Consider the following 23,147-nt stretch of genomic DNA (forward strand, 5'->3'; position numbering starts at 1 on the left):
TTGTTAAACAACCCAAGGTGGCCTCTCTGAGTCCAGGCCTCCCCGTCACTTCTCAGTTTCACCTCCTTCATGCTTCCTCCCATCCCCCATACTAGGGGTGAAATCCAGCGGGTTCTGACAGGTTCTGGAGAAACGGTAGTGGAAATTTTGAGCTGTTCAGAGAACTGGCAAATACCACCTCAGACTGGCTCCAGAGTGGGGAGAGAATGGGGATTTTGCAATTTCCTTCCCACAGGAGTGGGGAGGGAATGGGGATTTTGCAATATCCTTCCCCCAGGAGTGGGGAGGGAATGGAGATTTTGCAATATCATTCCCCTGCATGCCCACCAAGCCACACCCATAGAATCGGTAGTAAAAAAAATGGATTTCACCACTGCCCCATACCCGTTGCTTCCCCTCCCCATACACACACGTTGTTTCCATAGCCACTGGCAGAAAGCTTGTGTTCTGATTCAGCTCCCCAAACCCTCTGAAGTTAACTCAAAGATTCCTTTATTAAGAGTGTCGGCAACCCTGGTAAAAGTTTCTCTCTCAATGCAGGCTAACAGGTCCATCCGGCCTTGTTTCCATTGCTCTCCTCTTCTCTGCCTTCTGCGCATCCACGCATCAGGCACTGGGCCCAGCTGTTCCTCTTCTTCCTCATCAGCCACCTCCAGACCTGGGAGCTGTTGACTCTCCATCTGAGGGCTGATGGATGGCCCAGGCTCTGCTTCTCTCTCTCTCTCTCTCTCTCTCTCTCTCTCTCTCTGTGTGTGTGTGTGTGTATGTGTGTGTCAGCTCCACTCCCTCTTCCCCCTCAGAGCTCTCAGGTTGCCTTGATACTGACCCTGACACCCACACCTCCTCCTCCTCTGATTTGGCTGCTGGAGGGGCTGGTGGCTAATAGGCCACAACAGCTTGAAGGAAAGTGAAGATGGCCAGGCTGGTACTTAATGTTTGTTGAGATGTTAAACATGCTGTGGTTGCTGCCTCATTAATGTTGAACATACTAACCCTGGAGTAACTAAGGACAACTCTATGTTGGACTGTAGATGAGATCAAAGCAACTGCACAGAAGCAATTACTTCTCCTGTCTTAGAATCAGTTGTTATGATTAGTTGTGAATGCTCCAACACTAGAAATTTTTAAGAAAATGTTGGATAACCATCTGTCTGAGATGATGTAGGGTTTCCTGCCTGGGCAGGGGGTTGGACTAGAAGGCCTCCAAGGTCCCTTCTAACTCTGTTGTTGTTGTTGTTGTTGTTGTTGTTGTTGTTGTTGTTGTTATTATTATTATTATTAGAATCATTTATTCGAAAAGGCACATAATATTATCCTCATGGGATATATGTCAAAATATCACTTTAAAACTATATATTGAATAGAGGAGTTCACATTTATTTCGCCAGATATCACAAATAGTTCAGCCTGTGAACCTTCTGAAAGTAATTAACATGAATCTGGACCATTTCCACTTTTATCCTTCTTCCCTATGAATAAATAAGATTTCACTTAATAGGATTCTTTGTTGGAGGCAGGGCTGTGAGTAAATAGGCCTGCGCACAAAGAGAGAACTATTTGAAATAGTGCAGCTCACCAAAAAAAACACCAAAAAAACCCAAAAGCCTTTCCCATTTGATTTTGGATATCTTCCAAAAACGGCACTTGGATGATAAATCTAAGCCTCCGCAATTTGTCAGCTGATTAAACATCAGCTGTGCACTCATACTTAATAAAACCATACAAGCTGTGCCTTGATATAGTTCACTTCAGTGCCACATATGTGCTAATGGGCAGTTGAGCCAAGAGAACCAGATGGCATTGACCGACTGGTGTGATAGTACTAGCTGAACATACAAGGAGCCATGCTGGCATGTAATCCTCGTGAAACACCATATTCCATAGTGCTTGGAGATATTACATTCATTCGTTTGTTCTGAATACCTTTGATAGCACGTAAAACCATTATATCAAGGACGCTGAGAGATTAGCTTTCTCCAATTCAGCCTAGAAAAAATACAGCCACTGTCTCAAATGTTTTGATACTTCTTGATGAATGAACAATTAAAAAACAATAAAAAGTATGCAAAGATATATTGTATACTTGGTATAAAAGCACATGGTGAAATTTTGTTCCTTACTATTACAGAAAGGTAACAAAATGGTATTCACTCTGAAATTCATGAGTAATTTTATTAGAGTTAATTTCAAACATGGTACTACTACCTCTATCTTTACATTGTTTAGAACATGGACCAGTGATGGCTAACCTTTTCAGCACTGAGTTCAAAAGCGCATGTGTGCATGTGCACACCCATAATTCAATGAGTGCATGACCCCCTCGTGCATCCCCCGTGCACGCGTGCATGACCCCCGCGTGAGCATTCTGCATCTCCCGCATGTGCTCCACCCTCTGTACATGCACGGCACAGACCCAAAAGCCAGCTGGCCGGCGGGAGGTGGGTGCACATGTGCGGTGGACAGCTCACATGCCTGCAGAGAGGGCTCTGAATGCCACTTGTGGCACATGTGCCATAGGTTCACCATCATGGACATAGACCATCAGAGTTGGAAGGGACATTAGAGGTCATCTAGTCCAACTCCCTGCTCTAGCAGGAGACCTTATACCATGGTTGTCCAGTCGCTTCTTAAAAGCCTCCAGTGTTGGAGCACCCGCAACTTTTGGATGCAAGTCATTCCGCCGATGAATTGTTCTCATTGTCAGGAAATGTCTACTTAGTTCTAGGTTGCTTCTCTCCTTGTTTAGTTTCCATCCATTGCTTTTTGTCTTGCCTTCTGGTACTTTGGAAAATAAGTTACCAAGAGCACAGCAAAGGATATCCAGGAACTGTAACTTAGACAGCAGTATCTGGTAGTTAAATGTAATGTTCCCCTTTAAGAATGCTGAAGCAGCCTCATATGAACCAAATTCGAATGAAGCAATATAAAACCAAATTCAAAAAGTTAATATAAAGCAGTGGACTTTTTTTTCTCCTCCTCCCCTTCCCCCCCCCCCCGTCTTGTTTTTACATCACAGGATATAGAAAACGTATGACTCTCCATCAGGGGTGGGGTTCAAAAATATTAGCAAGGGGTCTCTGCCCAGGTGCTGGGTGGGCATGGCCATGGTGGACGTGGCCTAGTCGGCCTCCTGCACCATGGCAGGGGGGCGTTTTTGCCCTCCCTGGGCTCCGGATGCTTTTCTCAAGCATCCAGGAGGGTGAAAACTGCCACCCGAGGCTTCGGAGGCCCTCTGGAGGCCGGAAACGGGCCCAAACATCTTGCAGGCCTGTTTTTCACCCTCCCTGAGCCTCTGTGCATGCCTTACACTTATCTGCATCTGAAACGGGCCATGTGGGGACTCCTGGGAGGGGCAGGACTGGGGGGGCGGGCCCAGCCAGGAGTGGGATTTGGGGGTTCTCCGAACTGCACAGAATCTTAGCTAGAGGTTCTCCCGAACCCCTGCGAACCTCCAGCAGCCCACTCCTGATCTCCATATACTATTACTTCCAGCCATCCCAACCAATATAGCCCATAGTAAGAAGTGCTTGGAATTGCAACAGAGCAACCTCTGAAGGGCTCCTACAGTTTTCACATTTGTCATCCTTTTATTTATCTTGTGCATATTAAATGCACTTTATGTGTATATTTACAACACTATCTTAAGTGTTGTTTTTGTTTCTGTGAAGTTCTGGTGGCCAGCATGCTTCTCTTTAATTTCACGTGAGAGCAACTAAGGTCATAGCCTTGTCTTCAACAATTGCTTTGGGATATCTATAGTATAAGGTATCCTTCATAATTAAAACTGACCATAGAAACCATTTAGCAGTGATGGATACGTTTTTGCCTTGACCTCATCTGAGCTCCTCCTGTCATGAGTCTTAATAGTTTCAAGACCCTGCAGCAGAAGTTGCTGATTCTAAGATTGTCTTTCAAGATTAGAGACTTGCTCTGTCCATTTGTTCAGGAGCAGCAATGAATTGGCAGTCCTCCATTACAGCAGATTATCATTGGTCCTTCTTAATATATAGGCTCTTCCACGGCAGACAGTTGAACTGTTTGCAAAAGCGATTGAGCAATATCTTTTCTTTATGCCTATATCAATTCCGTGCTGCAGATTTTCGATGTGATTAATAGCTGGTCAAAAGTGGTTCATCAAATATGCTGAATCAAGCTACTTCCTGCCTGCTCTCTTTTCTAACGATAAGAAATGATGCACAGGGTGTGCAAACAACAGAGAGAGTGATATATCTGTGGGAGGCAAATAAAATAAAAAAGTAATTTAATTTCTGCTAAGGTGGGCTAATACAGTGCTGTGCAAAAGGCCAGCTATAAGGAGAAGATCAAAGTATGACCGATAGATCAAAGAACCAAGAATCAGGACCTGGACTTCTATGTTAGAGAACTCTCTAAATGCAGCTATATTCCTCTAAACCAGGGAATTCTCAATCGGGGGTGCGAGACGATATTCTAGGTGGTGCAAAAACTTGAGTTCCGAAGTTTCAAAGTTATAGTGTATATGCATAATTATATGCATATAATTATTTAATTTTGTAAAGGGTGCTGTTCTGTCCCCCTCGCCTCAGTCCAAGCGATGATTTAATTAGCCGGCAACTATCAGTTTCTGGCAGCAAACTAGCGAGCGTCTGCCAAGTGTCTCTGTTATCTCGCTTGATGCCGATGAGTCAACCAGGAACAAACAGGACTTCAGCTCTAGTTAAGCAGTTGATTTGCTTGCCACGAAGTGGTATAGCAGCTCTTGCTGCTTTTATATCCTGTGGGGTGTGGCTCCATGACTCAGCACTTCCTAGGCCTGCCCCACCCTTGCTTCTGTTGTTCCCGATTCTCCTGCCTACGAAACCTAGGGTCCAGCCAGGACTGATTGCCAGCAGCCGGGTCTGGAGGCATAGCCGGGGGGGGGGGAAGAGTCAGGGGACGGAGGCCTCGTTATCTCCTCCACCTGGCCTGCCTCTGGCTCCTGGAGCTGAGCCAGGGAAGCCGGTGCTCCAGAGGTAAGTCCTGATGGCCCTTCCCCCTCACTTTCCGAGTCACTTTCTGGCAGGGGCCCCGGCTCGGGGGGCGCAGACACAACAGGTGCGAGAATATATCAGAAGCGTTCTAGGGATGCAGGGTATAGAAAAGGTTGGGAACTTTTTCTGAATTGATACACTATTCCATGACCAGATTAATGAAAACAATTTGGTCGGAGTCTAACATTTTTAGTCTATAAAACAGGAGAGAAAGATCTGTGCAAGGGGGTATTCTTCTTCTTCTTGTGCCATATCCATCATCGGACGTTGGCGATCCTGTTGGCAATCCTATTTTTGTCAACAGCTGCATGAAAAAGTGCTGCTGAGTTTTGTCCATACCAGTCCCTTAGGTTTTGAAGCCACGATGTTCTTTTTCTGCCTGGACCTCATTTGCCTTCAATCTTTCCCTGGTGGGTATGCTTAGTGTATAAGAGCTCTCCATTCCATAAATTACTATTTGTGACTGTTTTATGTCTGCTCCACTCCTGCTGTCTTTTCCATACTGGCATTATGAAGCTACCAGAGGACTTTATGTAACTATTTAATTATTATTTTAGATAGCCTCTTTACCAGTGGTGAAATCCATTTTTTTCACTACCGGTTTTGTGGGCGTGGCTTGGTGGGCATGGCAGGGGAAGGATACTTCAAAATCTCCATTCCCTCCCCACTCCCGGGGGGAAAGATATTGCAAAATCTCCATTCCCACCCCACTCTGGGGCCAGCCAGAGGTGGTATTTGCCGATTCTCTGAACTGCTCAAAACTTCTGCTACTGGTTCTCCAGAACCTGTCGGAACCCACTAGATTTCATCCCTGGTATGGGGAATGGGAGGAAGCATGAAGGAGGTGAAACTGAGAAGTGACAGGGAGGCCTGGACAGAGAGGCCACCTTGGGTTGTTTAACAACTTCAAGGCCAGCCATCCTGGGAATGGCAGCCCTGGCATTAAGTTGGAGTTGTAGCCTTGCAGCCACTGGTTATTGGATCAGTCTAGTTTATGCTGGCCATTTTATTCCAGTCTGGATTTTTTTCCTTCCACAGCACCATTTTCAGTATTGTGCCTACAATACTGGATGGATAGGAATGATCACTGGGACACCACATTTTATTCCAAAATACCTTTCTAAAAGGTCACAAGCTAGTAGAAAACATGAGAATGTGCATAGAAGACAAATCCCTATACTGGTATCTTTACTTCTGAGCACTGAGACCTAGCAGCCAGCTGTTCTGCTTCTTCACGTCTGTTCCTAAACGCCTATCTTTCCCCTTTTCATAAAAAAATGAAAGAAAATTATCAGTACTTGTCTGCATTTGTTTGTGTGTCTGTTCTGATACCTGGTACCAGGTGTACCAGCCAGAGGTGGTATTTGCCGATTCTCTGAACTGCTCAAAACTTCCGCTACTGGTTCTCCAGAACCTGTCAGAACCTGCTGGATTTCACCACTGCTCTCTGCTCACATAAGATTGGGAAAAGATTGCTAACCAATGATGTGTACCTCTAATGAGTTGTACCAGAATTGAGAAATGTGTTTTAAAAAACCCTTATTAAACCTTTGAGTCAGTAAAACTAAACAACTGTTGCATAGTACAGCAGGGGTCCCCAAACTCTAGGTCACAGACTGGTCCCAGTCCTTGGCCCATTAGGAACTGGGCCACACAAGCTAGCAAAACTTCATCTGCTATACATGGGATCTAGGTAGCATATGAAACCACGCCCTCCCATGAAATTTTGAAATGAAAAGAATTTTTATTTTTGAATGAAAAGAAGGACTAGCAATATTCTGGTATTGCCACAAAGAAGAGACGGGTCAATCTATTTCCCAAAGCACCAGAAGGCAAGACAAGAAACAATGGATGGAAACTATTCAAGGAGAGAAGCAACCTGGAATTAATTTTTATTTATTTATTTTGTCGAGTACATATTAGATAATATATAAATAAGTATAAGCATGAACTGAATACATAAAATGAATACAATTAAAGGGAACATTAGGACAGGGACGGTAGGCATGCTGGTGCTCTTATGCACGCCCCTTACAGACCTCTTAAGAATGGGGTGAGGTCAACAGTAGACAGTCTTAGGTTAAAGTTTTGGGGATTTGGGGATGAGACCACGAAGTCTGATAGTGCATTCCAGGCATTAACAACTCTGTTACTGAAGTCATATTTTCTGCAATCAAGTTTGGAGCAGTTCACTTTAAGTTTGTATCTATTGTGTGCTCGTGTATTGTTGTGGTTGAAGCTGAAGTAGTCATTGACAAGTAAGACATTGTAGCAGATGATTTTTTGAGATATGCTCAGGTCATATCAAAGGTGGTGTAGTTCTAAATTTTCTAAACCCAGAATTTCAAGTCTGGTGGCATAAGGTATTTTGTTTTAATTAAGGATTAAATTCAATTAAGGAGAAACTTTCTAACAGTGAGGACAATTAACCAGTGGAACAGCTTGCATCCAGAAGTTGTGGGTGCTCCATCACTGGAGGCTTTTAAGATGAGACTGGACAGTCTCTTGTCTGGAATGGTATAGAGTCTCCTGAAGTCCTTCTTTTCATTAAACTAGACATCCCCAATTCCAGCAACTCTTCTTCATATGTTTTAGCCTCCAGCCCCTTAATCATCATCTTTGCTACTCTTCTGAGCACTCTTTCTAGTGTCTCAACATCTTTTTATATCATTTTTTGTTGTGCTTTTTGTCTGGAGTACCTTGAAGGGCTAGCATCAATCAGTTCTTCCTCCTGCCTCCCATTTTCACATACTCCCATAGGATCAATGCTTTTAACAAAATGAAATTCAATGGTGAAAAAAGTAAGGTTCTACATTTAGGCAAGGAAAACCAAATGCACAGGTACAGTATATGTGGTACCTCGCTCCATAGCAGTAATTGGGATCTTACAAGGTTCTCATTGATCTAGGCTGCATAAACAGAGGGATAGAATCAAGATCCCGTGACGCGTTAATACTTTATATTGCCTTGGTAAGGCCACACTTGGAATACTGCATCCAGTTTTGGTCACCACGATGTAAAAAAGATGTTGATAATCTAGAAAGAGTGCACAGACAAGCAACAAAGATGATTTGGGGGCTTAAGTCTAAAACATATGAAGAACGGTTGCTGGAATTGGGTATATCATCAGGATTAAAAAAAATGTTTCTGTTTACCACTATGCTTTACAAAGAAAAATTCACAAGCAAAACCCAGAAAACAAATAATTAAATTAAATAAATCTAAAGAAGATTTTTCTGAAATAAAGGACCATCCTTTTATAATAAAGTAGGCAAAGTCACTGTGTTATATAGACTAAGGAAGGTTTTTTTAATAAAGTATGGTGTCATTTATTGAACTGCATAAAAATTTAGCGTATGTATCAGTAGAGAGTTTCAAATCCCATCGCTATCTATTTGCTTGTGGGTGCATGTGCAATAATGCATGTGTGCAATGCTTCTGCGCATGCGCAGAAGCATCTGGCCGGGTGGGTGGAGCCTCCCGCCACTGCCGCTACCGGTTCACCCGATCCGGGGTGAACTGGTAGCAACCCACTACTGATATGTATTGTTTTTGCAGTTTTGTACTCAGGGAATAAGAACAATAAAAGATTTTAAACACTTAGTATGGAAGAAAGTCAAAGTGACAGATATTAAACTCAGTATATAATATGAAAACCTTGACTTTGAATACCTTTGTTTGTACAGTGGAAGATTATTGGCAGGGTTTAAATATTTAAAATTATTAAATATTATCTGGGTGTTTTAATATTTTATAAACATACATCAAGCAAATGAACAGAAAAAGAAACGCATACAGATAACAGGGTTAACAATAAACCATTCCTTTAAAATAAAATTAAAATAATAATCATTGTAAAAGCCTGGAAATTTATTTCATTATATAAAAAAAAATATCCTGGAAAGTTGGAACTGACCTGAAGTTTTTGTTCCTGCCTTTTAAGAAAAAGTCTAACTGAAATATTGAAAAACAATACGTAACTTCAGTCCATTGTAGGAAGTGGATGTAATCTTCAGGGTTGCGAAACGATTGTTTTGACCATCCCTTATTGATATTGTTTATTTCTTTGTTAAGCTTATATCCCACTTTGACCAGGAGCACATGGCAGCCAATCGCATTTTATTTTACAGCTTTTCCAAATACAATTGACCCTGTGAGGTTGGGATAAGCGAAAAATCACCTGGTGATACTTCCTGCCTGAGGGAAAGTTTATTCCTGTGTCTCCCCAACCAAGTCAATCCCTTAAACCAGGTCCCCCAACCCCCAGTCTGTGGACTGGCACCAGTCCGCAGCACGCTAGAACCTGGACTGTGCAAACAAGTGAAGTCCCAACCACAGGATGCAGGCTAGCATGCAAAACCATGCCCACTGTGGCCCGTGGAAAAGCCTCTCACCACAGAACCAGTCCCTGGTACCCGAAAGGTTGTGGGCCTCTGCATTTAGCAACCAGTTCTCTGCCCGGTTGCTGGGTGGGTGTGGCCATGGTGGGTGTGGTGTATTCAGCCTCCTGCACCATGGCGGGGGTGGTGGTTTCACCCTTCCCAGGCTCCAGAGGCTTTCCTCAAGCCTCAAGCCTCCAAGAGGGTGAAAACGGCCTCCTCTGGGCTCTGGAGGCCCTCCAGAGGCTGGAAACAGGCCCATTTCCAGACTTTTGGAACTTCCGGGAGGCTTATTTTTTGCCCTCCCAGAGGCTCCGCACAGGCCATGCACTTACTTGGCATCCAAAACAGGCCATGTGGAGACTCCTGGGAGGGAAAGGATGGGTGGGCGTTGCCAGTCAGTCCTTTCAACTACCGGTGCGGCGAACCAGATGTAAAATTAGCATCTGGTTCGCCCAAACTGGCTGAATCCCATCCCTGTTTCTATCTGATGTACAAGTAGGCCATCAGGCACCCAGCTTTAACAGTTTCTGTATACAGATCCATAAAGCAATTTTGGCCAGTACTGCCTGGAGATTTATGTAATCTGCTTGCTTTTATCTCATAGAACATAGAAGTTGACGTATTTCTTTGTAATGGGGAGAAAAAGGCATGAAAAAGTGCATTGAACTAAACAAACAAAACCTGAATTCCCCAAAAAGCAGAAACCTGGCAGATTCACGCATTGATTGTAGGAGCCATTGAGCTGCAGTGATTTAAGTATTGGTTTAAGAGAGAAAAATATCTAGTTTCAAATCTTCTCTTGGCCTTGGTCAGGCTCCAAAAATCAAGGAAGATATGATGAGGTTCTTTAAGCAGTTTTCTTTATTGTTCCTCATCTATAGACAGAAATCTTACCAAGCTAAAACAAATAGTAATTGCACCATAAAATATATACTCTGGGAACTACTAGGGAGGAGACATCTTCACCCTTTTTCTCCCACACAAATTAACTCATCTGTAATTCACTTCCTCCTCTGGAATGAAATTCTTCCCTCCTGGGAATTCAGATGAAATTCCATCCTAGCTCTGGGATCTAATTGGAAGATTTTTAAGTCAATACTTCTCTTTCGGCCCAGCCCATCTCATAGGATTATTGCATGATGATAAAATGAAGATCCTTCCAGGAAACCCTTGAGAAAAGGTGAGATACCATCAGACAGACAGACAGATAGACAGACAGACAGACAGACAGAAAGATAAGTTAGATAGAAGATAGATAGATAGATAGATAGATAGATAGATAGATAGATAGATAGATAGATAGATAGATAGATAGATAGATAGATAGATAGATAGGACTTTGATTATTCGGGTTTTCTCCCTCGTAAAATTGGAAGTGTCTTGGCGACGTTTCGACGAAGTCTCATTCGTCATCTTCAGGCTTCAACTTCGTGCTTCTGGGAGCAATGTGCTTCAGCACGAAGCTGAAGCCTGAAGATGACGAATGAGACTTCGTCGAAACATCGCCAAGACACTTCCAATTTTACGAGGGAGAAAACCCGAATAACCAAAGACCTACATACAAACACCCGCGAAAACCTCAGAAAACAGATAGATAGATAGATAGATAGATAGATAGATAGACAGACAGACAGACAGACAGACAGACAGACAGACAGACAGACAGACAGATGGATGATAAATGGATAGATGAATAGGTAGACAGAGAGACAGAGAGAGTGAGTGAGTGAGTGAGTGAGTGCTGGGATTCAAATAATTTAACAACCACTTCGCCAGGGTCAGGGTGGCTATTGTGGGACGTATGGCCTATCCCCAACCTCCAGCTCCACCGCACATGCAGGACAAGCCTCCCACAATGTCCAACCTGACCCTGAGTGAACCAGTTGTTAAATTACACCTCCCTGCTATCAAAGTGGATCCTGGTCGCTGCACTGTGGTGCAATGGAGAAATGAGCAACGGGGTGGCCAGCACGAGGGAAGGAGAAAGATCAGAAAGAAGAAAGAGGGAAAGTGGCCTTCTCCTTCTCTCATGCCGGCTGCTCCATTGCCCCTTTCTCCATTGCAGCGCAGCACCCAGGATCTACTTTGATAGCGGGAGGTGGGTAATTTAACAACCGATTCACCCAAACCAGTGTGAACTAGTTGAATTCCACCACTGGATAGGTAGGTAGGTAGGTAGGTAGGTAGGTAGGTAGGTAGGTAGGTAGGTAGGTAGGTAGATAGATAGATAGATAGATAGATAGATAGATAGATAGATAGATAGATAGATAGATAGATAGATGATTATCTGTCACCCAGTGCCTGTGGGTGGAAGCACAGCAGAGCTGTTTTGTCTGCATTAAGCAGACAAAGCTTAGGAACACCAAGAGAATAAGCAAACCAACTCATTGAATTGTAAATGCAGGATAGCTTATGAGAAAAGAATGCAATGCCCAAACAAGGTTGCTCATGTGAAAGACAAAACTTGTTCCTTTTATTGAAATGACATGGGGAGAGATTAATCAAAGAAATAAGAGATGATGAGATCAAGGTTTCGCTTCAATTATTACGGGTGCTGTACTATCACCCAAGAATGAAAGACAAGTTCTGGAATTTGAAAAGACGAAGATAATCAAGTCAAGAAAAGGCAATTAATATAAAACTAATTACAGATCCTTCTTTTGAAACAAACCTGATTGTTGTAAGCAATCAAGTTGCCCAAGGGCAGCTCTTAAAATGAAATTCGATGGAATAAGAACTTTTGAGAGGAAAAATTCTGATGATACCATATGCCTAACATTTTTTAGACACTTCAGTTGGAAAGGCATACGCTACATATGTTCCAGGTAATGTAAATCTTTAAATGCTCCAAAATCAGAGGTAATGGTAGCATGAAATAGAAAACAGTACAAATGTACAGATATACTTTTTAATTTTTCATTAAAAGGTTTTAAGGGGAAAGTTAAAAACTAATACAGACTAATATAAAGTAAGGGAAACAACAGAAAGAACTCAGAAGGAAAGCTAAGAGTGCAAGGAAGGGGAAAAAAATAGAAAAGAAAGAGAAAAATACTAAGAAGTGCCTTCCGATCTTCTTTACAGCACTTTTAAGCAAATTATAAATTCATCTCTTTCTCTGTGGTTACAGTGTGCCTCTTTTCTTTCCACAATCTATCCTGTCTAGTCATAAAAATCATAAATTCGCTTTTTTCCTGTTTTCTGCAAAAGGTCTATAAAGGGCTTACAATCAGTAGTAAATATGCATATTGTTTTTTCTCTAACAAAAAAAATCTGTTTGGCCATTTAGCAAGTTCCATTATCTTCACCAACCATTCCCATTGTGGGCTGCGCCAAACCTCTCCAAGTTGACGCATATAATAATCTAGCTGCAATTATCAAACACAAAAACAAAGTTCTGTGACTTTCATCCAACTTTTTGTCCCTCAATCCCAAAGAATAATCTCTAGACTCAGTTGTATATTAATCTTTCAAATCTTCTGAATCAAAGTATGTATTTGAATCAGGAGTGAAATGCACGTGGTTTGGAGAACTGGTAGCGGTGGCAGCGCAAGACTCCGTCCACCCGCCCAGACGTTGTTACTTCTTGGTTTTAACCAGAAAGTAACCTGTTTTTGACCTTCTGTGCATGTGCAGAAGGCTTTGCACATGCGCACAGGGTCCAAGCGCGCACATGACAAACTGGTAGGGAAGGTAAGTAGATTTAACCCCTGATTTGAATCCAAAATTTTCTAGCTTTTTATACACATCCACCAAGCATGATAAAATGTTTCTTCTTGTGTTGTTCACATTTCCAACATAATTTGAAGTGCTTTTTCACATTCTAGACAATTTATCTGGTTGACAAATACCAATGGTACATCAGTTTACAAAAATTATCTTTAAAATTATAACACAGTGTAAATTTCAACCCTCAACCACATATTTTCCCATTATCCCATTTCTATATTATTACAGTGGTAGTTGGTACTCATCTGCTTTGAAACTCATCGAATATGGTACTCAGCACACTTTGAAGAGAACATTTTGTCCTGGTACTTGTGGTTTGTTTGGTATTCAACACGCAAGCTAGAAATTGTCACTCTCAGTTGCCTTGTGACTTGCTACCCTTTCCAGCTAAAACACAAAGTGATGCATTAGACATGCTGCAGCTCCTGCCCTGTGCACATCCCCTTCCAGTCTTATCTTAGCTTCTGTGGTCATCTTGTGTACATTTGCACTTTTTTTCCTCAACAGTACGGATAAAGTGAAGTTTGTATTTTATTTAATCTAAGTATTTATTAATTTTTAGGTTTATTTCTCACGTAAAATAATGATTACAGCAGTTTTTTACATATTACCTTAAAAATGTGCATTGTGTGTTTTTTGTTTGTTTGGGAACACAGTTAATTTATTTACATTATTTCTTATGGGGGGGAAATTGTTTGGTACTCATTGTTTTTGTACTCAGCACACCTCTGTGAACCAATTAACATGTACTGAGGTACCCCTGTATAACTACATTACCACATTTGTTCTTCTTCTATTTCAAATTTCAGTAGACGTTTATACATTTTTGTCAGTACATGTTCATCATTTGTACATAATTCCATTTCATAATAATGTTCAAAACCATATATTTGTTTTGTCTTGCTTAATTCAAATAGCTATAAATAAAACTGGCAACTGTATCCCTCTGCCACTAGCTTTCTCTTGATTTTATTTTGTATTCCCCTTAACAAAATTCCAGCATCTCAAAATAAATATCTTGTCTATAAAATGGTACTGGTGCTGAGAGCTGCAAAGATATTCAGGCACCACCTGGTTTTATATCTGTTCGATATTTTCAAGATGGCAAATAGAACATAATGATTTTTAAATCCACATTAACTTGACTTTATTGTACCCAAAGTATCTATCCCACCCAAATCTCAAATCATGTCCTTCTAACTCCAAAAGTCTTCTATTTCTCAGCAGCATCCAGCAGCAACCAGCACCCATTCATCCCGACCAAGCAGTAAGCTACAAAACACAATTTCAAATCAGGTAAACCTAATCCCTTTCTTCCCTTTACATCCTGTATCCTATTATATTTATCTTGTGATCCCCCCCCACCGCTGCACTAATTTAAATAAAGTGTATCCTTTTGCCATTGTTTAAATGGCAGGACTTCCATTTTTCTGGCAGAAATTTCCCCCTACAATGAGATTGTAGTGTCTCCCACCTTAACACATCTTTTTTAACTTCATTTCATGTCTTAACTTGTTTCTTGAAGTATTTATCTATTTTCTCCGGAGAGATGTCACTTGATTTATACAAGTTAGAATAATATTGATGAAATGCTTTTTTGCACAGCTACACTATCCATTAATGCAGTGTCTCCCTCTTGTAGTTCCGATAACATTTTCTTTTCTTTTTCTTTTAGTAATTTATACGCCAACCATTGCCTGGTTTGTTTCCAAACTGAAAAGATGTTTACTTAATTCATTTTTGTTTCCATTTCTCTTACTATTAACTAAGGTAACCAATCGTCCTCCTTTAGGGAGGACAGTCCTTTTTTTGTAAATTCCGTCCTCTCTCGAAAAGTGTCCTCCTACATATCCTCCTTTTCGATATTTGAAGACTAATCTGTAAATCTCTGTATTCGATCGATGCCAAGCCAATCCGTTGCGTGTGATGTGACATATTTGTATTTGATATGACAATTCATCAAGGCTGGGTACAGTGCGGCGAGATGTGATTATGAGACACATGCACTCCACACAGGAGAATTGTTTTAAGAGAGTGCACTGCGCACAAGAGTGAGCCGCACGCAAGTGGCTTTGTTTCCTTCTTGCCGAAACACGACACAGCACACATACGTGCATTAGACTCATTTCTTTCTTAGTGAATATTCAATCATACACAAGTGAGCACAATAATTCACGTTTTATTAATTCATTATCTATTTAATAGATATGTATAATTTTATCTATTTAATAGATATGTATAATTTTATTTACAAGTTTATTCGCTTCTGTTATTGTTTCAGTTTTAATAATTAATTTTATTTATTCAATTGCTAATGATTTTTGGAAAAGTGAGTAATCCAGATTGAATGTTGATACTCCAGCTGCAGCACTTGCCGTAAAATTCAATATGAAGCATATTTCTTGTTCAGATATTTCCAATGTATTGTTGACAAAAAATATTCATTCAATGGAAAAGTACTCAGTTAAATAATAATTAATAGGCATGTAAGCATAATTACAATATAAAATGTTATTGCGACCAATGTTTTTTATTATGCATTAATCATATTATAGTGTATTCTGTATTATTGTTGCAATGAATAAAATGTTTCTTTTATTTACAATATTTTTTCCTTCAATTTATTTCTGTCCTCCTTCTCATTGTAAAAAAATTGGTCACCTTATACTAACACAGAAAACTCGTAAAAGTTGTTCAGCTTAGCTCCATTAGCTCCAACAATTGCTACCAACCTGATTTTCATTGAGGACCTGTATACTGCACAAGTCAAAAAGAGGGCTTTGAAAATATTTAGAGATCCCTCACATCCTGGACATAAACTGTTTCAACTCCTACCCTCAAAATGACGCTATAGAGCACTGCACATCAGAACAACTAGACATAAGAACAGTTTTTTCCCGAACCCCATCACTCTGCTAAACAAATAATTCCCTCAACACTGTCAAAATATTTACTAAATCTGCACTACTATTAATCTTCTCATCATTCCCATCACCCATCTCCTTCCACTTATGACTGTATGACTGTAACTCTGTTGCTTGTATCCTTATGATTTATATTGATTAATTGTTTCCTGATTGCTTATTTGTACCCTATGACTATCATTAAGTATGGTACCTTATGATTCTTGATGAAGGTATCTTTTCTTTTATGCACACTGAGAGGATATGCACCAAGACAAATTCCTTGTGTGTCCAATCACACTTGGCCAATAAAAAATTCTACTCTATTCTACTCTATTCTATTCTATTCATCTGTTTTAACATTCTGCAATTTCTTCAAGAGCTCACTGTGTTTGAGGTTCACAGGGGAACGGGAAGAGTTTAAGATGGTTCCCTTACTATGGTTAACATCTACCTTTTCTTGTTTCTTCTGCTTTTCATATTTTTAAATAATGAATATTTTAATAAATTATTAGTTCTAATTGTGTCGTTTGCCACCCACAGTCACTTTTTGGGATGGGCGGCCATAAAAATTTGATAAATTAAAAAAAAATAGAAAAAAAGAAGCTTAGTTCATTGAGGAACACTTACCTTTTCTGGAAATGTCTTCAATTTTTTTTTCTTTTTATTTCAACAAAAATAGCTTGTGTTTTCCCTTGCCTCTTTTTTTGAGTTTACTATTATTTTATGAAATAATTGCTTTACTTTCATCCTAAACTATTCTTAAGTCACTACCTTTGCCTAAATATTATGTTTTAAATATTTTGAGCTTATTATTTTTAACATGACGGAAGTAAAAGCATTTACTATCTGGAGAAAAAAAAAACATATTAGCTGTATTAAATCAAATAAAAATAATATGTTTGTTATGGATGCCCTTTAAGGTTTTTCACCACTTTAGAACATTTATTGTTGTGCAAACCTCCTTATTAAGGATTCTTAAGGCTGAAGATTCTTGCTATAATGAATATGATTTGCAGTAGGCTGGCTATTGCAGCATCCTGAAATCTATATGTGACGTCACACGCGACGAACCACTGAGACCTAGCTAAACTAGCCAATGAATCTCCTTTGACAGGAAATAATATTATACAATCTCCTGTTTGTGTTGTGGCTTGTTCTAGGAGTTAGATCATCCAGAACTCTATGTCTTTTGTTGATTAGGTGGCTTTTGTTTTTCAGTAAGTCTTTGATTTAACAATCTGTGAGGGAGAAAAAGGGACGTGGTGGCTCAGTGGCTAAGACGCTGAGCTTGTCGATCAAAAAGTCGGCAGTTCAGCGGTTCGACTCCCTAGTGCCGCATAACGGGGTGAGCTCCTGTTACTTGTCCCAGCTTCTGCCAACCTAGCAGTTCGAAAGCACATAAATATGCAAGTAGAAAAATAGGGACCACCTTTGGTGGGAAGGTAACAGCGTTCCGGGTGCCTTTGGCATTTAGTTATGCTGGCCATACGACCACGGAGATGTCTTCGGACAGCGCTGACTCTTCAGCTTTGAAACAGAGATGAGCACCACCCCCTAGAATCAAGAATGACTAGCACAAATGTACAAGGGAAACCTTTACCTTTACCTTTTGTGAAGGAGAAAATACAACTTAAATCCTAAATTATCTCCAGTCTGTTAATAATGTGATGTATGCAATTTGGATAACTTTGCATCCTTTGCACAATCATGTCATAATTTTGCAAATTATGTAAATGAATGAAAATAATTCATCTGAATCATCTAGAGCGATTGGAATACAACAAGCTTAATTTAGAATATTGTGTGAGGAATTTTTTTGTTGCCCTTTTGTATCAGAAATCCACTAAATAAAGTTAATTAAACCAACATTTATAGTAGTCCTAGGTTGATCATGAGCATTGTCTGCTTCTGAATGCTCTTTAGATTCTGCTGACCCGGGTTTCTTCTTTTGGTGAAACATATACTTTTGGTCTTTTTATTTGGAGTCCTGTACTAAGTAAGGACTTGGATTCAGATGTATATTTTTATGAGGAACAGCAATTATTTAATATGCCAGTTATTCAAAATGAGAAGTGTCAAAGTAGTTAATAATCAGGACATACCAAGGCACAAAAAAAAACACCAAAACAAACAAACCCCGATGAATGATTTAAAAAAAAAAAGGTTTTTAAAGGCAAATCCCAACAACGGATAGAAGACAGGATTTGTCAAACTGTGCCATAACATGACCCTCTAGGTTTCAAACGGGCCAACTTTTTTCATCACTTCGATTTCACAAAATCAGGAATGTGGTCTAAATTATATAATTTGACTAAAGTTAAATTGAAACCCTTGAGAAAATGGATGGTTCTGAAATGTAAGATTGATAGGGGGAGGGGGGTGGAAATTCATATGCAGAATTCTTTTTGATCTGGGTGGTAATAAAAAGTTAGAAAATTTGGCCTTGGTTCTTTATTCTGAGATTTAAAGACATGCAGAGAAATAGTCTAATTTCCCTATGGGTGTAAGGTTTTTTTCCTCTTTTCCCCATTTATTTATTTATTTATTTATTTATTTTGTCATAACAATATATGTAGGTATCATACAAAAAGATTATATAATATATAAACACATATATGGGTAAATATAAGGAGGTATAAGCATATATGTATATAGGAAGAAGAAAGAAAAACAATAGGACAGGAATGGTAGGCACATTTGTGCGCTTATGCACGCCCCTTATGGTCCCCTTAGGAATGGGGTGAGGTGAATAGTAGACTGTTTTTGGTTGAAGATTTTAGGATTATGGGAAGAGACCACGGAGTCGGGTAAAGTATTCCAAGCACTGATGATTCTGTTACAGAAGTCATATTTTCTGCAATCTAGATTAAAGCGGTTGACATTAAGTTTAAATCTATTGGTTGCTCTAGTATTATTGCAATTGAAGCTGAAGTAGTCTTTAACAGGAAGGACATTACAATAGATGATTCTGTGAGTTAAACTTAGGTCTTGTCGTAGGCGACGGAGTTCCAAGTTTTCTAAGCCTAGGATTTCAAGTCTGGTGGGATAAGGTATTTTGTTGTTTTCAGAGGAATGGAGAACTCTTCTTGTAAAATATTTCTGGACACGTTCAATTGTATTGATGTCAGAGATGTGGTGAGGGTTCCAAACAGGCGAGCTGTATTCTAGAATTGGTCTAGCAAATGTTTTATATGCTCTGGTTAGTAGTGTGGTGTTTTTGGAAAAGAAGCTACGCAAGATTAGGTTTACAACTCTTAGAGCTTTTTTTGCTATGTAGTTGCAGTGGGCTTTGGCACTTAGATCATTTGACATGAAAACTCCAAGGTCTTTAACGGGAATGGGGTCATCTGTAAGGTAATGTCCATCTAGTATGTACTTAGTGTTTGGGTTCTTTTTTCCTATATGTAAGACTGAGCATTTGCTGGTTGAGATTTGGAGTTGCCAAGTTTTAGACCAAGCGGTTAGATGATCAAGGTCTTTTTGAATGATAGATGTATTGTCTGTGGTGTTAAATAGTTTGACATCATCAGCAAAGAGAACACAATTACTTGAGATATGGTCACAAAGATCATTAATGTATAGTATAAAGAGTGTTGGTCCAAGGACGCTGCCTTGAGGGACGCCACTCTTGACAGGAACAGGATTTGATAAAGCATTGCCAATTTTGACCACTTGTTGTCTGTTAGACAGAAAAGCAGATATCCATTTGTGAAGGGGTCCTGAGATGCCATAGGATTTTAGTTTTAGGAGAAGTTTATCGTGTACTACTGAGTCAAAAGCTTTGCAGAAGTCTATGTAGATTGCATCTATTGTTTTGCCTTGATCAAGATTTGTAGTCCATATGTTTTTACAGTGGAGTAGTTGTAAATTACATGATAATTTTTTCCGGAAACCAAATTGTTTATTGGAGAGTAGGTTGTTAGTTTCTAAGTGTGAGATAATGGATTGGTTGATGATTGATTCCATGACTTTGCAGGTGACGCAGCACAAAGAGATAGGTCTGTAATTTCCGACTATGCTGGGGTCTCCTTTTTTGAAGATGGGGATGACTGTGGCTTATGACCAAAGTTTGGGAAGGGAACTGGTAGTGAAGGCTTTATCAAAGATTATGCTTAGGGGTTCTGCTATATTAATGGAAAGTTTTTTTAAGAAATATGCACATAGTCCATCGGGTCCAATAGATAGCGATGGTTTTAAGTTATGAAGAGCTTTTCCAACGTTATCTTCTGTGAAATCTATATGGGTTAAGTCATCATAATCATTGCTGGTATGTTTGTGGAATGTCGGATGTGTGTTATCGGAGTTAAAAAAAACTGAGCCAAAGAAAATGTTGAAAAGGTTTGCTTTAATTGTTTCTTTTTAATACTGATTACTGACGTGGTACATAATTAAATAATTAAAACAATGTTAAAGATATTACTTACTAGTTAAAAGACCTAATCTACAAGGCTAAACTAATGGCCTGGCTTCTGCTTAGAATTGGGTTGATGCAATTATTTTTCCTGAGCTCAGAGTTCTGCTGAACAAAATATGTACTGTCTGTCTTTACATAACATTTGGGAGAAAGTATTATAGGTACTTTTACCTGTAATAAAGTCCTACTAAAAAGAAATCAATAGAAATTAAATGCTCATTTAGGTACTTTAGTCCCAACGTTTTAAATACAATTAGAGTTAAGTCAAACACTCACACAATTCTTTTCTCTGCCCGGACAAGCTGCAATATTGTGAGGGCTGTGACTTTGTTTATGCATGCAAAGCCTGATCTTTGTCACAGGTCTTATAAATCTTATAAACATTACAATGCACCAGCAACATTTGGAAGCGTTCTAGAGGTTGGATCTAAAACCAAGAAGGTAGAACCAGTCCTGGGTCCACAAACTTACATATCTTTCTAGAACAGGGGTCTCCAACCTTGGCAACTTTAAGCCTGGAGGACTTCAACTCCCAGAATTCCCCAGCCAGCAAAGCTGGGAGTTGAAGTCCTCCAGGCTTAAAGCTGCCAAGGTTGGAGACCCCTGTTCTAGAATATACCTAATGCACCCTGGTATAATCGGTGATATAGAGGAGAGTCAGAATATCACCTCACAAAACAGTGTAGGCTTGGTATGTGGTTGAGAAGCCTCAAAATGGGAAAGTTGTGGAGCTTGTGGTGTTTTCTTTCTATCCTAGTGCTATAGGCTGTGTAGGTTTCGATGGGGAAGAACAAAGTTGAGTGGCTGTGGCATGGGTGAAATCTACTTACCTCCCTTATTGGCTCGGGAGTGCACACATTGTGCACATGCACTCACTTCGCTAGTGCACACACACACACATCACATGCGCACACAGACCTTCTGTGCATGCACAGAAGGTAAAAAACACATCACTTCCTGGTTAAAACCAGGAAGTAATGACACCCAGGTGGATGGGCAGAGCTTCGCTCCACCATTGCTACCAGATCACCAAACTACCAGCTTAGTTCGGAGAACCAGCAAATACCACCTCTGGCTCTACTCTGGAGTGGGGAGGGAATGGAGATTTTGCAGTACCCTTCCCCTGGAGTGGGGTGGGAATGGGAATTTTGCAGTATTCTTCCCCTGCCATGCCCACCAAGACACGCCCACCAAGCCATACCATGCCCACCAAGACACGCCCACAGAACCGGTAGTAAAAAAAATGGATTTCACCACTGGAAAAAAGGTTAAAGATGACACAACAAAGAGCAAACAAATAAACTGTAGAACAGTCTTTTAAGTGGGAAAGTAATGACAACGAGGCTTGATGCCATCTGCAGGTCAAAGATAGCAAGATGGTACCTACAGCAGCAACATTTAAGCCCCGCCCTTCTGTGCAAGAGTGCCAAATTGATAAAGGTACCAAAAAGATGTAACGGATCTGTCACTTTTATTCTTCTGAAGTCAGCCTTGATGAGGATTGTGTTAATGACAATATTAACAGTAGGAAGTAGAAACCACATACGTCAAAAGTACCTTAACCCCTGCGTAGAAGAAAGGATTAATCCTTAAAGGATTATTAATTATTCCTTTTTAAGGATTAATGATTAATCCTTCAAGGATTAATCCTTAAATTCTTCTTATCCTCCCTTAGGAGAACATTCTCACATCTCACACCTTAGACACTGTTGCTGAGAAAACTCTACCCAAGGGGTACTTGAGGAAGTTATTTTTTGTGACTTGAAGATTAATTGAACTAATCTGTGTAAGAGGGGTAAAAGAATCAATCTATGTTAAAACTGAACATCCTTCCCTCAACAGAGGGGGAAGAATAAGGCAACACCTATCCCCTGGCTACAACACAGTCCCTTCAGCAATCCCAAGAAGATTCCACAACCAATTGCACTGATTGTCCAGATTCAGGTGACCCTGAGGGCACAGATAAGCCCCCAAGTAGCCTCAACAGCTCTCAGAAATGCTAACTGCAAATAAATACAATCCTTTTATCCGCCCCCATCCTATCAGTACCTATCCTTTTGTCAGGGTTCTGACGGCTGCCCTAATTAAATTATGAGACTCGAGCCAAGCTTCAGAAAAAAATACCATTATTTATTAGGAGCTTCATGTTGGCACGTTCCCAAATGTAGCCAACTCTGACCCCATATAATTTATGGCCCCAATCATGACTCTGTTTCCCCCTCCCCCCAGGGTGTGTCATCAATCACATTCGCCAATGGAGCAATTTCGCGGGTTGTAGAGATCACTCCCTTCCGGCTGCTGTGGTTAACCTTGGGAGACAGCCTCGAGAAAGATATGTCTGAAATGTGCTCCTGTCTTTGGCTGCCATGCTGCTTCATCGGTTTCTGACCCCCCTTGCCTATGGCAACTCGAGAGCAGGCCAGGGATGCTTTCTGAGTTGACATCTTTCATCCTCCCACCATCAGAACTGATGAAGTTTTTTGGATGAGAAGTGAAACATTTTCCTTCTTCTTCCTCAAAGAAAAAAATAGTCCAATTTCTCTTCTGGAGAAAAAAAAAGCACCTTTCAGATCCACGTGTTTCTGAGACAGTTCAGAACATTGAGAGAAATGATGTGGTGGGTGAAAGTATGTAAAATGTGTACAGATTTAATTTTTTAATGATGGATTTACCTGCTCCTTCTCTGTAACCATCCTATTTGGCAATCTTT

Source organism: Ahaetulla prasina, chromosome 5 (assembly GCF_028640845.1).
Source record: "Ahaetulla prasina isolate Xishuangbanna chromosome 5, ASM2864084v1, whole genome shotgun sequence".
NCBI classification, from domain to species: Eukaryota; Metazoa; Chordata; class Lepidosauria; order Squamata; family Colubridae; genus Ahaetulla; species Ahaetulla prasina.